The following is a 16007-nucleotide window of genomic DNA, read 5'->3' on the forward strand; positions in this document are numbered from 1 at the left end:
TGATTGGTCGGCTCTGACTCCCGTTCATTTTACAACTTGTTGGAGAGGCTGGGACAGCTCGTCGGCGCGTGTTCCGTGAGACAGTCTCCCTGGACACGGGCTCTGTATGTTGTCTCTAGCGACATTGCTTCCTAGACTGCAGCCTTGCTGCGCGCGAGGTGTCTAGTGACAAACTTCGGCACAAACTGGCCGCCCTATGAGAGAGGGAGAAGCAATCCCTGCCCATCAATCAAACTGATCGCCCATGGCAACCGTCAACAAATCCGGCGAGCACTCGGGCGCTGGAGCTCAGGGGAGCAGAAATGCTGACTGATGACATTTAAGCACCGCTGAGATTTTCTGGCATTAAAAGCATATTCGATTTACAGTCCTCCCCTCTCCATAAAGTAAGTCTACTTTAAGGGAATGTTTACAGTTAATTTAAAGACGCTGTTAGTCTTGAAAACAATATATATTGCAATCGTAGGCAATGGCGAAAAACACGAGATGCTTTTCGCCATCAGGAGACAAGGCTGTCTAACACTACTTTTGCAGTGTTTTGCCTCCTTTCATGTTGTACTTCAGACTTTTGCCCCGAGTTTGCCCACACATAGTGTCGGTGTTTGGCAGAGGGCGGGCACTGCGGGGATGCTGGTGGAAGCAGAATAGACTGATGATGTTTAACACATTTTCTCATACGGTAGGCTGGTCGCTTGCCGCTTTGCACCCATTTCCCTCCCGGTGCAACCACGGAGACCTTATTTCAGAGGCACGCTCTTGTTATCAGCATCTCTTGACCTATTTAAAGCTCAGGTTGGTTTCTTCGTGTCCTAGCTCTGTACAATGCATCCGACTGGACACGGGTTCAGTTTTTGTTTGCTAAGTGAGTTTTACGAATGGTTTCTAACGGTGTAATATTGTTTGTATGAAACCTTCACCCACTCCTGGCATTGGAGCCAGCAGCCCTTTGCATTATGGGACTTCCGGTTTGTTTATCCTTCTATAAAAAGTGTGTACTCCCGAGTCCCACTATGCAGTGCTCTGCTGAGTGACAGCCAGGACTGGATGAGTGTGTCAGGCATGACCTGTGACGAGCTGAAGAGATATGAACGAGTAGTGCTGTGCTGTGTTGTGTTGTACTGCATCACTTATATAGATAGCCCTTACTACTCCTGTGGGGGGCACTGAGGTGCTTGCTTATATGGGTAGCATTCTTCATCATGTACGGTGTGAGGTTGGAAGTGGGTTGTCTCTGTTGTGGGATGGGTTCTATGTGAGAAGTGTTTTCATGTATTACTTAATGACAAAGAGTAGTGAGAGAGGCGCAGTGTATGTTCTTAATGAGCTGGCAGCTGTGAGCAGCTCTGCAGTCCCTATCTATTTCCTATGATTGTAGTCCACTTACCTGGTTACCAGTTACCACTGGGTTGTCCACTCTGAGGTACTGTGTTCAAGTGTACATGTTCGACGGTCAAATGCATCTGTGAGCATCCACCCACTGGTAGATACAGACATGCAAGACAGCCTAGCAATAAAACCTTAAATATGGTTTTAATGTGAAATTAAAATAGAGCGCAAACACAATAACGTCATTGTGAGAGAAAACAAACAGGCTTCGTGAGACAACATATACAGGACAGTGGTGAAACACAATAAAACCATATTCTTTATGCCTGCCATGTAGTGGGAGACATAAGCATTTACAGCAAAGCCTGGCACCTTCATTCCAAACACGCAGCTCGCTAATATGAGAAAACTCCAACCAGCTTTCCAATCTCCAACACAAAGTACATGATTTTACATTGCAGCCCACACGCCCTCCATCTTGTGCATGCAACAGATTGGCTAGAAAAGCCGTTGCTATATAGTGCTGTATGAGGACACCTGGATCTCCTTAGTCACTCACTCCATTTAATGAGCGCATCAACAGCTACCAAAACAACAGAGCACAAGTACTGCATGGGTGGTGGTGACTGTCAGCCATTATCAAACTCCGTCACCAGCCTTGATGCAGAAACCACCACTGTCTAAGGACAACCACTTCACCAGGACACTCAACATGCCATGGGAGCAGCAATCGAAGGGGCGATAAGTGCACTGGGAGTAAAACCACTTAATATTGATTTCGAATATTTTACATTACTACTTCTGGAAGTCTTTCAGCACCTTTCATGAACCAATCCATAGTCCGAAAGGACCGTGCACGATTCTGTAGTACGAGTGTGAACCCTGCCAGGTTAAAATGCCTTTCTGTAGCTCAGGACACATATATACCTTTCTTATAATGTAACACCGCTGTTTGTATCCTCTCATGACCTTCAGCGTATAATTTGTGGAAAATAAAAATCACACACAATAAGAGGACAAGCTTCCAGAACCAATTGCATAAAAATGCACTAACACCAATATATTCCTGAAGTCCTGACACAAGTCATTAAAAGTGACTTTTTGCAATTACCGCTTTTTAAATTGTCCGAAGAAGACAACCTTGGCCCTTATTACACATAGGGCATACTGTCTCTGTTAGTGTAATGGCGAGCCTTTCAAAAGGTGCTTCTGGCAGAGACCGTGATAGTGCATCCTAATATGATGTATGTGCTGCCCACAGAGCATGCATTCAAGAATATATGAGACAATAAATATAGACAGAATCAGTTCTATATTTTGAGCGACATGTCCAGCCGGACAGAGGTCTTTAAGTTTACTCAATAAACAAATGATCCGTACAATTGGAATACCTTCAACTAATCACCAGTGTGGTACACAAGCCTGTGCCCAACCACTTACGGATCAAATACAGAAGGTAGGTTACGAACATAGAAGGGCTTTTAACGCAAACAAATGTTTTCTGTATAAAATACAGTTGTACAGAGAAATCAACACAGCACCATTACATTACATAGCAATCACGTTTTGTATAGGGTGCTAGACAGGTCGACGGCGTTTCGGTCCCCCTATTAATCATAAGGACCATCATCAGGACATTCAATTAATGCCTTAACGTTATTAGCCTCTAATTGCCCGGGCACTCGTATGTGACCGGCAAGGGAGTGTAACCTGTATTTGGTTCAGCAGCCCAGGATCAGGCACGTTTTGTACCGTGTTACAATATCGTAATCCGACGGTGCCAGGATACTACCGGGTTAGTCAGTAATTCAGTATGTTGCCTGGCGTCAGGCAACATACTGAATTACCGACTGATTAATAGGGGGACCGAAACGACTGATTAATAGGGGGACCGAAACGCCGTCGACCTGTCTAGCACCCTTTACAAAACGTGATTGCTATGTAATGTAATGGTGCTGTGTTGATTTCTCTGTACAACTGTATTTTATACAGAAAAGGTTTGTTTGCCTTAAAAGCCCTTCTATGTTCGTAACCTACCTTCTGTATTTGATCCGTAAGTGGTTGGGCACAGGCTTGTGTACCACACTGGTGATTAGTTGAAGGTATTCCAACTGTACGGATCATTTGTTTATTGAGTAAACTTAAAGACCTCTGTCCGGCTGGACATGTCGCTCAAAATATAGAACTGATTCTGTCCATATTTATTGTCTCATATATTCTTGAATGCATGGGACCGCTGTTGTTTGAAAAAGTAAGTTCCCCGCTGACTAATTTGGGGTCCTTTGTTGTTGTTAATATAGCCCACAGACCAGCCACAAAGTCGCTCAGTCTGCCTTGGATGCAGTAAATTGGAGAAATAAGGAGCGGATGCTTCCAAGCCGCCCAGTGTTAATCAGTTCTGGCGACAACTGCTTGCACTTTAGAGGGCACAGACAACCCCCTACAGGCTGTTATAGTGAGTGACTGCACCTACCTGCACCTACCTGCAGGGGACTGTCTGCGGGGAGGGACGGGGGGGGGTCCATGGAACTTCTAGAAGTTACCCTATGAGGGTGCATTAACAAGTGCATGTTTGCATCTGTGCCCTCAATACGGCACAGGTGCTGAGGCCAGGTGATTTCCTCATTTGCATGGTGACACATCCTCTACAGAAGAACACCCTCTCACAGTAGCTTTGGTGCTACATTTGAATCAGGGCAATCAGTATTACATAAGGGGCCGCACAAGCGTCTGCATCTTTTCTGTAATACTAAAGTCCCCTGGGGTGCAAAGAGCAGGCGCAATCACCTGTTGCGCAATCAGGCACTTTGTGTAACACTGCCCCAGGATGATTACTTGTGCCAAAGCACTCTCGGATCAGAGGGTGTTGGAGGAAATTAATGTAAGCGGATAGTGGACAGTTTAAAACATTTGGAAAAACGCATAAAATGCAAACAGTGATGGTGAACGAGGAATATAATAAGAGTGGCAGTCTGGTTGGATGTATGTTATCAATCCTGAATATCCATTAAGTGATGGTACCTTTATGTGGGACTAAAAGAAAGGCCATAATACAGCTAAAAAGAAGTGTGAACCCGGCTGGTTGAAAAAGATGGGCTATAGGCAGACCATCAACTGCTTTGGCCAAAGTCCACTTAGATAAACCAAAGCCAAAGGAGAAGAGACCCTGATAGCTGTAGTCCTGAATCAAACCCTGTTCATAATGAAAAAAATATCTTGTGATCGGCATGCTGCCTTGTTAGTCAGTCATTTGAAGTCAAGAATGTTACGCTTGCGATGATTAATTCGAGCCCTTCTGAGAAAGCACTGGGACTGGCGTGTCCTCATGGTCTTGTTCAAACGCAATGTTTTATATTGGTCACCACCGGTAACAAATGTAATAAAAGTTTCAATAAGAGGTCCTTTAGAATCTTACTCGAAGAAGGCAGTCGTGGTACCCTTTTTATAACAAGCATTGGTATAGCCAATAGGTCTCGCCTTTGGGATCTTATAAATGTTTAGCCATGCAACACTTGATGTTGTTGCACCAAGGTTATTGTGCTGGATAACTAAACACTTCTAAGGTCCCAACAGCGAGACCTATTGGCTATGCCAATGCTTGTTTCTATTTCTATTTTATGAGTTTATAGAGCACGTGGTTACACGTCCTGGTGTGTCCCCACGCTATTTAGTTGTAACTGACAACTCTGGGAATCAGTGATCTGCCTATCATGGATAATACCTGCCTATTGTGTGAAGAGTCATGTTTTTAGTTTTCTTCGGAAACCACTCTCTGGGGGACATGAGTAAAGCAATCCAGCTTTTTGCTGCCAGGTAGTTTAAATTAAAGATGGAAATATGGGACTTGAATGAATAGTAACCGCTATCGCTGTTCATTAGGTCAAACAGGAACATTGTCAGCATTAAATGGGAAACATCCTCTGTCAAGGTGAGACTCTGTTATTAAATAACTTGTTATAACATCCATCCTCTGTATTTCTCAACTTTTAACTTAAACTTGATTGTTACTCATCAGACTGATGTGTGCCAGTATTTGAGCACACACAGTAGACAAGGCCACATCATTTATCATCAAAGCTTTTTTAAGAACAAAGGGTTTACCTATGACCATGGACACTAAGGGGCAGATGTATCAAGGGATTTTTAGTCTCAAACGCTGCGATTCGCAAAAAAGCAGCATTTGCGACAAAAAATTCTCAAAATAGAATTTATGATGCAAAAATTAAGGAATCGCACATTTTGCGATTCCTTAATTTTGCGAAAGCATTTAAGGAATCGCAAATTGCAATTCCTTAAATTCTATGTAAGAAACATTTAATTTTTGCGATTTCACCTTAAGAAATCGCAAATTACCACTAACTTGTAGTTGGTGGTAATTTGGGAATTCTTTTACAAATGCACTTTTTGGCTTTTGTAAAGGTGCCATGTGGCGCTCATACATGCCCTTAGGGCATGTATGTTCGCCATATGCGCACACATGTAAATTTCAAGGGTGCAGCAGGGTGTCCTTAAGACACCCTTGCACCCTTGAAATTATTCTCAATTTGCGATTAGCAAATTGCGAATCGCAAATTGAGAATAACTTCCCATTCCTTCCTATGGGCCTCCTGGCCCATACAAATGAATGGGAAATTATTCCTTAATTGCGAGTACCAATTTGCTAATCGCAATTAAGGAATTTTAAGAAATCGCTAAAAAATAGCGAATTTTTACATACATACCATTTTGCAATTCTCAACTAGCGGTTCTTAAAAAATCGCTATTTGAGAATCGCAAATAGGTATATTGATACATCTGCCCCCAAAAGTATGTAATTTTGCGTTCACAGTGTCTTCCACGTAATTACAAATTAGCCGCATTTGCCACGTAATGCTTCAATTGCCATAACTTGAACACTTCACTAAAAAAAATTGAATTCAAACGGATGAAAAGAGTAAGTGATTTGCCCTGAATCAAAGATGTTCAGCCGACACACCAGTTCCTGAGCCGGAAATTCTGGCTGTTAAGCCACATCCTATCTTGGTTTTAGGGCTGTACTGCCATCAGAGCAGAGAGCGAGAGAGGGGACTTGTCGCTGGCTTAGGCGCTTTGTATGTAGGGCAGGACAGTGTTTTCGGATATAACTTCTGAAGACAAACCCTTGGCCAATGCCTGCACGCAGGCTGCTGCTGAGCTAGCAGCTCCTGTTTAACAGGTGCGCGGCCAGTCACTAGACAGCTGATGGTGGCCGGAGGCAGTCTACAAAGGCACAAAGTAGTGATGGAAGCCAGCAGGGGGGGTGCATTTACTTCAGGCTAAGCAAGCATTGTGTAGGCCGGCTATAGCGTGGCTCTGACCCCTCAGCGTCGGACACTCAAAACATTCTGCGGCCGCGTCATTTATCATTAAGGCATTTTCTGAAAAAGTGCTTACCTATGACCACTGACACTGAAATTATGTTATTTTGCTTCCACATTCTGCAGCGGCGTCATTTATCACCAATCCTTTTTTATGAACAACGTGTTTATCTATGACCACAGACACTGAAAGTATGTAATTTTGCTTCCGCAGTGTCTTCCACGTAATTACAAATAAGCCGCATTTGCCATGTAATGCTTCAATTGCCATAACTTGAACACTTTACTAAAAAAAAATTTCAACTTCAAACGGATGAAAGCTAATAAACAACAAGCGTGGGCGCATCGCTCTAACAGTGGGAGGGTTGAGGGGAGTACAGCCCAGAGCAACCCAAGCGTTTCCCTTGAGAGAGCGAGCCAGGGGCAACATGTGTTTGCGATAATTACTAACACATGGCGCCACTCGCTCCTGCAACGGAATCGCCAAAACATGCACCCAATGCCATTCAAAGCAATGGAACGCGTGCACGTTTTTGCCTGTAAAAGGCAGTCGATAGCTACAGGTCTCTTTCCTAAGCAGCGCATGTGCTGTGTAGGCGAGACCTAAACAGGGAGAGGAATCTCCCAAGTCGTTATCACCCAACTTCCTTCATAAACAGTTTATTTAAGATTCTTCGCAAAGTAATAGTCTCACAATTAGAGGCCTGGACAGAGGGGAATTGAGTCCTGTCCAAGGTGCACAATGGTTTCCTCCATGGGTGGCACGGGTAATCTGTGTTTTAACCTACAGCTCATAATTGGGAAATATGATAGGGCCAGGAGAGTGGCCATTCACTTAGCATTTATGGACCTCTCTTGTGTTTTTTGGCACAGTACATTGATCTAAACTTTGGGAGATCATGGAGGGGTGGGTGTTGATAAAGCCCTGATACATTTATTAAGCTGAATCCACTGGAATACCACAGCTAGAATTTGATATGGGCAAAATGGTGAACTCTCCCATAAATTAGATCTACTCTGAGATGTGCTAGGGATGTGCGATAGCCCCTCAGCTTTTCTTAATTAAAATAAATGGTTTGGAAAGTCATCTGCATTTGGCAGGGGAGAACATGCCACAGCTGTCTGGTACCAGTTTTGCTATATCTGGATGATGCAGTAGTAATATCTAGAACTGCACATGGGCTCCAAATGCTTCTAGATGCCTTCAGCAATTTTATGAACGATTTGGGTTTTGAAACCAACTGACCTAAATCATCAATCATAAAATATGGGCCAAAAAATACTGAAAAAGGAAGAAACTCTTACTTGGAGGGGGTGAGATAGTTAAAGTGCAAAATGTCACATACCTGGGTATTCCTTCAGATTCCACCATGAACTGGGATAGTTCACTCAGATCAATGGCACAAAAACTACAAAGATCCATTGAGTCAATTTTTAGCTGTGCAAGAGGTTTGGGCCATAAACCAGTGAGGGAGATTATCTGTACAAATAAAAGTAAGTGCGTTGCAGTGGGAACCTGTGATGCCAGGATTTGGGGTTTTATACAGTTCCTACTAACGTAGTAGGGCTGTGTATTTAGAAACTTCATACTGCAGAGACTAATTCTTCTTATATAATCAGTAAATGTTGGTCTATTCGTCTAACTCACAGTACCACATCTAAATACCTAAACCTACAGAGTTATAGATGTCAAGAACCTAGAAAATTACTCTCAGATTCTCAAGGAAATTGTGGCAAAATATCTAACCCTATTGTTTGTCCCTTTTGAATGCCCAAAGAGATCACAAAGAAAAGACACAGTATTGCATATTCAAATGTTTATTGAAAAGCTCTAATCTTTGTAAATAAAACATGAACTGTGATTGTAAGAAAGATGGGACACATTATTGTAATAAGCATTATTAGAATAGTGAAAAACACAAACCATTCATACTGTTGCAAAATTACTCCTATCTATTGCTAGCCTTTATGCTAAAGAGAGCATATTTGAAGTACCCATATTCGAGGCCTATTGGAATGACCTAAACCTTGCAATTGTACATCAGGAAGCCAGGCTCAGCGCATCCACAGATGCACTTCAGAGTGCATAGCTATCTTCATTCTCAGGATTAAGGTCGGGGACAGCAGGGCTGCATCTTACAGCAGTGTTCCGTGATGACTCTGGCAGAAGCGCACCTCTCACCAACTTCAGCATGGACTTGGTTTAAATAACAAAACTCCAAGCTTGTCACACTGTGCCAAAGTTGCAGGACAGCGTTTTTATTAGACTAAAGCAGGAGTGTTGTGTGCGACCCTGAACTAAATGTATGGACTACAGAGAGACAATGCCTACCAGAAATAAATAAGTGAAAGGGCCATTATCGCAATAGGAAAACATGTGCAAATTAGGCTAAATGAAAACTAGAAACTAAAATGGAAGCTAAATGCAGTCTGCATAACAGGGGCCAGTTGGTGGTGAACTGCTACAATGGTGAAGGTTAGATTCCTACTGTTTGCTGTCCTGCAATCCTCTCCCATGCTTATGAGTCATTCGGAGCTAGAATTGGGCTGTCTGTAAGATACAATCAAAGTTATACCTTTGTTATTGTGGTTGGGGGAATGAGGCACTCCAGAAGAAAGCTTTTCAATGAAAATTTTAGTAGATTGTTTATCATTAGAAAATGCGTCTACTTTTCCATGGTTATCCTATGTTATATCAGTTTTAAAGCCTAGGTGATTTCACAGTTCTTTTCTAATCCTGAAAGTGTGGCAGCAGGCCTGGACAGAAATCTATGTTTTAATCTGCGATTTAAAATCCATTTGAGGTAAATTCAGAATATGCAGTCAGGCAATAATTATGGACTTTTAAAATTATCAACAGTCCCTGAGTTTTATTTAATTTCTTTTTTCAACACTGAGTGTCGATGTTATCTTACTCATTTACGATTTAATGTTCCGTTTTTTTAGTGGCGCTTCTGTCACAGAGTCTTGGTTTCAAAATCTCCCAAATTTCCCCTGTGACAAGGTTTCTGAGAAAAGCACACTGCACTTTAATCCTTTTTTGCACATTATATATGCCTCATCGGAAACGAGTTCTGCTTCCAAATGTGTGAGATGCAAATACCAGACAGTATAAGTTAGCCTTAGTCTCCCTACAACAACTAGACCTCTCGTGAACCTACCATGTAGTAGTTAATAATTTTAGATTTCCACTGTCTACCAGGAAGAGGTATGGGACATTTGTGTGTTTGCAGAAACCTAAGGTGGTTTTATCGAGGTAACTTTTTGCCTGGCCAGTTGGTTTTTATTTGTTAGAAACTGAAAATGCTTTCATTCTTCTCTCTTTATGCTTGCTCATGGGCGTCCGGAGGAGGGGGGGGGGCAAGGAGGGGCGCTTCCCCTTCCCTGGAGCACCCCTCCTTGCCCCCCCTGCGGACGCCCATGAAAACCGTGACTTCAAGATGGGGTTCTTACTCTCTTTCCTCTCCTTTCTTTTATTTGCTTCCCTGTGAAATGGATCCAAAAAAGAAACGCTTCTGCTGGAAATGTCGTATTTTTCTGACATTTTAATTCCAAAGTGCAGCATTGGGAATAAAAGCCTAAAAATATGAAAAATAGATAAATCTATACTAATATAATAAAGAGAGAGCCCAAACCTTTGAGGCGGGTAATCTCAGGAACCAAAGCACTAATCACAACGCCCAATACAGCGTTGGAAAGGACAGTTGCAGCAGAAGGACATAGGCTATGCAGACGCCCACCATATACATTTAAAGGTAAAAGAACTGTGCAAGTAAAGTAGTCCCTTGTGGGCGTGTCTGCGTTGTGCTGTGGGCGTGTGCTGGGGGCGTGACAAACACTGGGGCGTGTGGTACGTTCAGCCCTTCATGCCATGTCTCATATCTTGTGCTAATCCCACCCTGTTGCCTTTAAATACCCCTGCACCCCATATTCATAACCCACCCTTACTCCTTAAAATACCCCAACACCCTTAAACACTAACCCATCTTAACCCTATAAATATACCCTGTACCCCAAAACCCAAACCTATCCCTAAACCCTAAAAATACCCCTGTACCCCAAAACCCAAACCTAGCCCTGAACCCCTAAAAAATACCCCTGTACCTCAAAACCCAAACCTACCCCTAAACCCTAAAAATACCCCTGTACCCCAAAACCAAAACCTAGCCCTGAACCCTAAAAATACCACTGTTCCCCAAAACCCAAACCTACCCCTGAACCCTAAAATACACTGTACCCCAAAACCCAAACCTAGCCCTGAACCCTTAAAATACCCCTGTACCCCAAAACCCAAACCTAGCCCTGAACCCTTAAAATACCCCTGTACCCCAAAACCCAAGCCTACCCCATAACCCTAAAAATACCCCTATACCCCAAAACCCAAACCTAGCCCTGAACCCTAAAAGTACCCCTCTACCCCAAAACCCATACCTACCCCTAAACCCTAAAACTACCCCTGTACACCATAACCCACAACTATATCTGAACCCTTAAAATACCCAAACTCCCCAAAACATATACCTCAGTACCCCAAAACATATACCCCTATACCCATACTTACCTTATCCAAACATTAAAAAATATATGCTTTAACCATTCAGGCATTTACAACGAATTTCGCTGTAAATGTATGCGTGGTAAAAGCATATAAAATGTAATGCCATGCGTTATAATGGCATTGCGGAGTCATGGACTTTCGTAATGAAAGTATGCGGAGTGATGGTATGCGGAAATAAAGTTGCGGAATAATGGGTGTTTACCCTCCCCCTGTAAGTACATTGTTGGCACGGCGGCCCACATCTCCAGCAACATACTCATATTTTTTCACCACCCCTTTGAAAAATGCACAGGTCTCTCTCATTGATGGCCAGCACCGACATACACTTTTAGACACACCTCCCGCCACAAGTTCTACAATTGCGAACTTTAGAGCTGGGGAGCTACGTTCGAATCTCGGCATCAGCTCAACATCCTGTGACGCTTGGTCTCAACACGTGCAATCCCTTTACTGCATAACAACAACAGGCCTCCCAAATAATATGCGGAAAACAAACATAGTAGAGAAAGGCCAGTTGGAAATCTGCAATCCAGGCACAGAAGGACCGGTGATAAATGATTGCCTAACAGAGGAAATAACAGTCCCAGAATTAACAACCAGAGGGGAACTCTGTAAAATCATCAACAGGCTAAAGGCTGAAGGAGCACCAGGCCCGAACGGACTGCCCAATGCCATCTTCAAACACGACCCGGAATTTTGGGCAGAAACCCTGACACCACTGTTTAATCAAATCTATCACGACACACAGGTACCTGCATCATGGAAGGGAAACGTGGTTCATCCAATATTTAAACAAGGCGTCCACGGCAACCCAACAAATTACAGACTTATATCATTGATAGACGTTGAAGCAAAGCTCTATGCCTCTTGTATCCTCCTTAAACTGCAAGACTGGATTGACGAATCCCAGAGAATACCTTGGTTCCAGACAGGATTTAGGAGGAATATGGGGACAATCACCAACTTAACTTGCCTGTCACTACTAATGGACCGAACAACAGTAAAGGGCACACGATTATACGCCTGCTTTGTTGACATCAAATCTGCATTCGACAGAGTAAACCGAGAGCGTCTTTGGGACAAACTGCAGCTTTGGGGGACGCCATCAAAATTAATACAGGCAATAAAAGTTTTGCATGAAGATACATGGGCAAAGGTTAAATTGGGTGATGGAGCTTACACAACAAGGAACATACCAACATACCAGGGCCTAAAACAAGGCTGTGTTCTAGCCCCCACCCTTTTTAACCTTTTCCTTTCTGATCTCGCAACAGTATTGGACACAGACGAGGTGCATCCTCCGTCATTGGCAAACCGGCGAATTCCCTGTCTGCAATATGCAGACGACATAGTCCTACTAAGTAAAACCCCAGTTGGTCTACAAAGAGCTTTAAATATCTTATCAGTGTACTTAAGACAAGAAGGACTCGACTTAAACAAAGAAAAAACCAAAGTGGTACGTTTAGTAGACTCAAAAAAACTTAGTTACACATGGTCGTTCAATGGGACGAAGGTGAACGAACAAGGTTCGTATAAATACCTTGGAGTAACAATATCTCAGGGAGCAAAACTATCGGAGCACAAAACTGCTATACGAGCAAAAGCCCAAAGTCTAATCTTTGCTTACCGGTTGCTAAAAACAAAAATGAATTGCCCGAACTATAGTCATCTCTTGAAGGTCATGTCGGCACAAATTTTACCATCATTATCTTACGGTCTTGTCACCTGGTGCGGCAAGGAAACAGATCTACTAAACGAGCTTCAAACTAAAATCTACAAAGCAGTCTTTAACCTTCCAAAAAGTGCTTCAGCCCCGCAAGTAAGGCTGGAATTCGGGCTGCAAAACCAGAAATATAGGAGCATGAGCGGCTTCATAAAACTGTGTCATAAGTTAAGATCTGCAGATCCGGTTTCAATGGATTGGCTAAACTGGGAAGCCATAAAAAATGAAGGAGCGACTGGAACCCTTTGCCCTTGGGGAAAATACCTGAAAACATGCGTGAAAGAGCTGGGGTTGGAAGGAACTTGGGAATCTGTGAGGGACAAAGCAACCATAAGTAGTTTAGCCAACAAGGCAGCAAGGACGAAATCTTTTCAAGAAGACAAAGCGTTACTTCTCAAGCGGCGACACGGTTGGACCATAATCAACTCCTTCAAAGCTGGACGACCGCACGCATATTTAACCTCTCATTTTAATGTGCACATAAAAAGAGCTTTTACAGCCTATAGGATGGGAATGCACACTTCGAAAGACTTAGTACCATCGTGGAAAGGTAAACATCAGACTGAGAGTTGTAGACTTTGCGGCTATAAATCTGAATCATTAGCCCATTTCTTGTGCGTCTGTCCGGCTCTCCTGGCACAGCGTCGAAGATTACTAAAACAGATCTGCAACGAGTTAAAAATCCGCACCTGCAGGCAAGCGGTAACTTATTGGCTAGGAGGGAGTTCAATTATTTTGGCATGCCGGGGAACAAAATTCCTGGCAGAAGTGAATAAATGCCTGAGTCTTGTGGAACAAGGACACAGTGAAATAAGCGGTGTAATATCTCTGCCTTGATCCCAATGACTGGTAACCCTTGCACAAACACTTAATAACATTCTGACCTCTAAAAGACGGTGGGAGTTTCCCTAGAAGAAACCCGTTTTAACAGTGTTATACCATTTTAACAAAGGAAGAGTCCAATCTTTTCTAGAAGTATATATTTTTGTATCATAATATTGACATGTGGAAATTGTAATGATTTTAATTAATTATGCAATAAACCTCTTTGAACTTTGAACTGTGATTCCAGGCAAATCGCTTTGTCTCCCCATGCCCACCACAAATGAATGTGTTCTTCTGTAATGTAAATTATGCTCATGCCATGTTGTCGAGTTCGCGCTATATAATATTGCAAGGAAAAATAAAGTAGGGAAACTTGAGTTCACACACTACTGAAGCGCACTGTTGAGTGCATCAGCAGTGCGCTGTGAATCGGAGCGTTTCAAAGGCCAATCACAGATAAGAAATGCTATCAAAACGAAATCCTACAAAACAATAAACTGCTGGCCGGCAGCAATTCATACCCGGACAACGTCGGGACGGGCTGCTAGCAACTAAATAAAGTAAGACTGAGTGGTAGCAAACTGCCCAAACATATTTTATTCACACGAAAACACATTAGTGCCACTTTTACAGAGTTTGCCAGTGAAGCGCTATTTTTGTTTTCTTGTCTTTGTTTTCCCTGGACTTGGAACTAGTGCACCAATCCTGGAGGTAATGCAATGTGTGGATTGAAAAACAAAATGTGTGCTGCGGCTCTGCGTCCAGGGATGTGGTCTTTTTACCATAATACTTATGTTTTGTAAGGATATAAGCAATGGACTTTGAAATGGGTCCATTCAGCGCCCTGAAGTCATGTCCTTAAATTTCAGGCAAAAGAACTCACTGATTTCTGAAAAGTGAGTGTAAAAGCATTAAGGTAACCATGTTGTTCCTGCTTACATTTCCCATGGTTTGCTAAATGATGCATTCCCTATAAGTGTTTGCTTTTTCCAGGATGTTGTTACTTTTTTTTTTGTAGGCCGCATATTGCTCTTGTCTAGTGCGTAATTTAAATTGAGACACATCCAGGTGTTTATAGCGGGCAATAATTGGGTTGTAGTTGAAGACAGTGGGAGTTTTTCTCAGTGGGGCAGTACGGTGTTCAGTGGGGGAGAGGATGTGGCACTATGGTCAGAGCTGCTGAATTTGGAACTGGGAACCAGGTTCAGCCTTAATAACCAGTCCACCAGACCACTCTCCTGCGAGAGCACAATCACATGCTAGACCTTAGAAGGCTTCGCAACACCTTAGAAGTCCTGGTGTATTCGCACCAGCAGGTGGACCCCAGCATGACAAGTGTAGGTTAACCTTCAAGGCTTGTCCACCACTATCCATACTGAAGTTCACCTCCAGTCTTGCGAGCAGAACATTGAAGCAGCACGCCCTAGAACAATAGTGACTCTGTCACTGATGTCACAGAACCCTTGAGAAGGGCCAGCTCTAGGGCGGTGCAACCAGTGTGACCGCACCGGTTGCTGACTTTAGGTGGTGGCATCATGTTTGCAAGTATATTATGGTTTTAAAAATGCTTGCTGCCTCCTTCCTGCCCTCTAGCAATATTCGGCAACAATAAAAATAAGTTTGATATGTTTGAGCGCAAGGGAGGTGGGAGAAGCCTAAAGAAGTACGGAAAGAAGATGAAGCCAGCGTGAGAACATGGACTATGAACCTACAGGCACAGGCCAATAGAGACAATGTTTGCATGGCTTTAACCGCCCCCAGGACGTTCCTTCCTATCCTTATTTTCCCTTCCCCATGTGTTTTACTCTGTACCTTGTATGTCTTTTTTTTCAATAAAAAATTACTGAACTAAAAAAAAAAAATGTCATGATGACTCTGGTGATTAATGTTCTTCCTAGAGAGAGATCAGAATTTTGTCTAGTGGAAGTTTTGACTCATGGGAAGGTAGCTCATAGGGTTAATGTACCGGCTGCAAAGAACATGTGCCATGCAGATCACAAAGTGCACATAATGTAACTAGGTCAGTGGGTTACTGCTTTTGTCAGAGAGATCCTTTTGTTACTTGCAGTTTATAAGTTAAAATCCTAACTTAGAACAGTGAGCTATTAACTGTCATCCAAGAGCTGCATACAAACTACAAGGTATAAATGAGAGCGTAAGACCCTCACCCCCCAGTCTTTGATTATCCTAATGTCCCAAAAAGTGTTCTTTTGGACAGAAATCAATTCTGATTATTAAG

At 42.9% G+C, this 16007-nt stretch overlaps 1 protein-coding gene across 1 annotated transcript in view; it reads left to right on the forward strand.

Moving 5' to 3' along the window:
- The first annotated feature begins 259 nt into the window (after window positions 1-259).
- Window positions 260-16007, forward strand: part of LMNTD1 (lamin tail domain containing 1) — a 1301017-nt gene continuing 1285269 nt past the window's right edge. The window contains exon 1 of the mRNA XM_086938753.1: window positions 260-386. The gene's annotated coding sequence lies outside the window, so the exon portion shown is untranslated. The remainder of the gene's footprint in view (window positions 387-16007) is intronic.

Source organism: Lissotriton vulgaris, chromosome 1_1 (genome assembly GCF_964263255.1).
Source record: "Lissotriton vulgaris chromosome 1_1, aLisVul1.2, whole genome shotgun sequence".
Classification (NCBI taxonomy): domain Eukaryota; kingdom Metazoa; phylum Chordata; class Amphibia; order Caudata; family Salamandridae; genus Lissotriton; species Lissotriton vulgaris.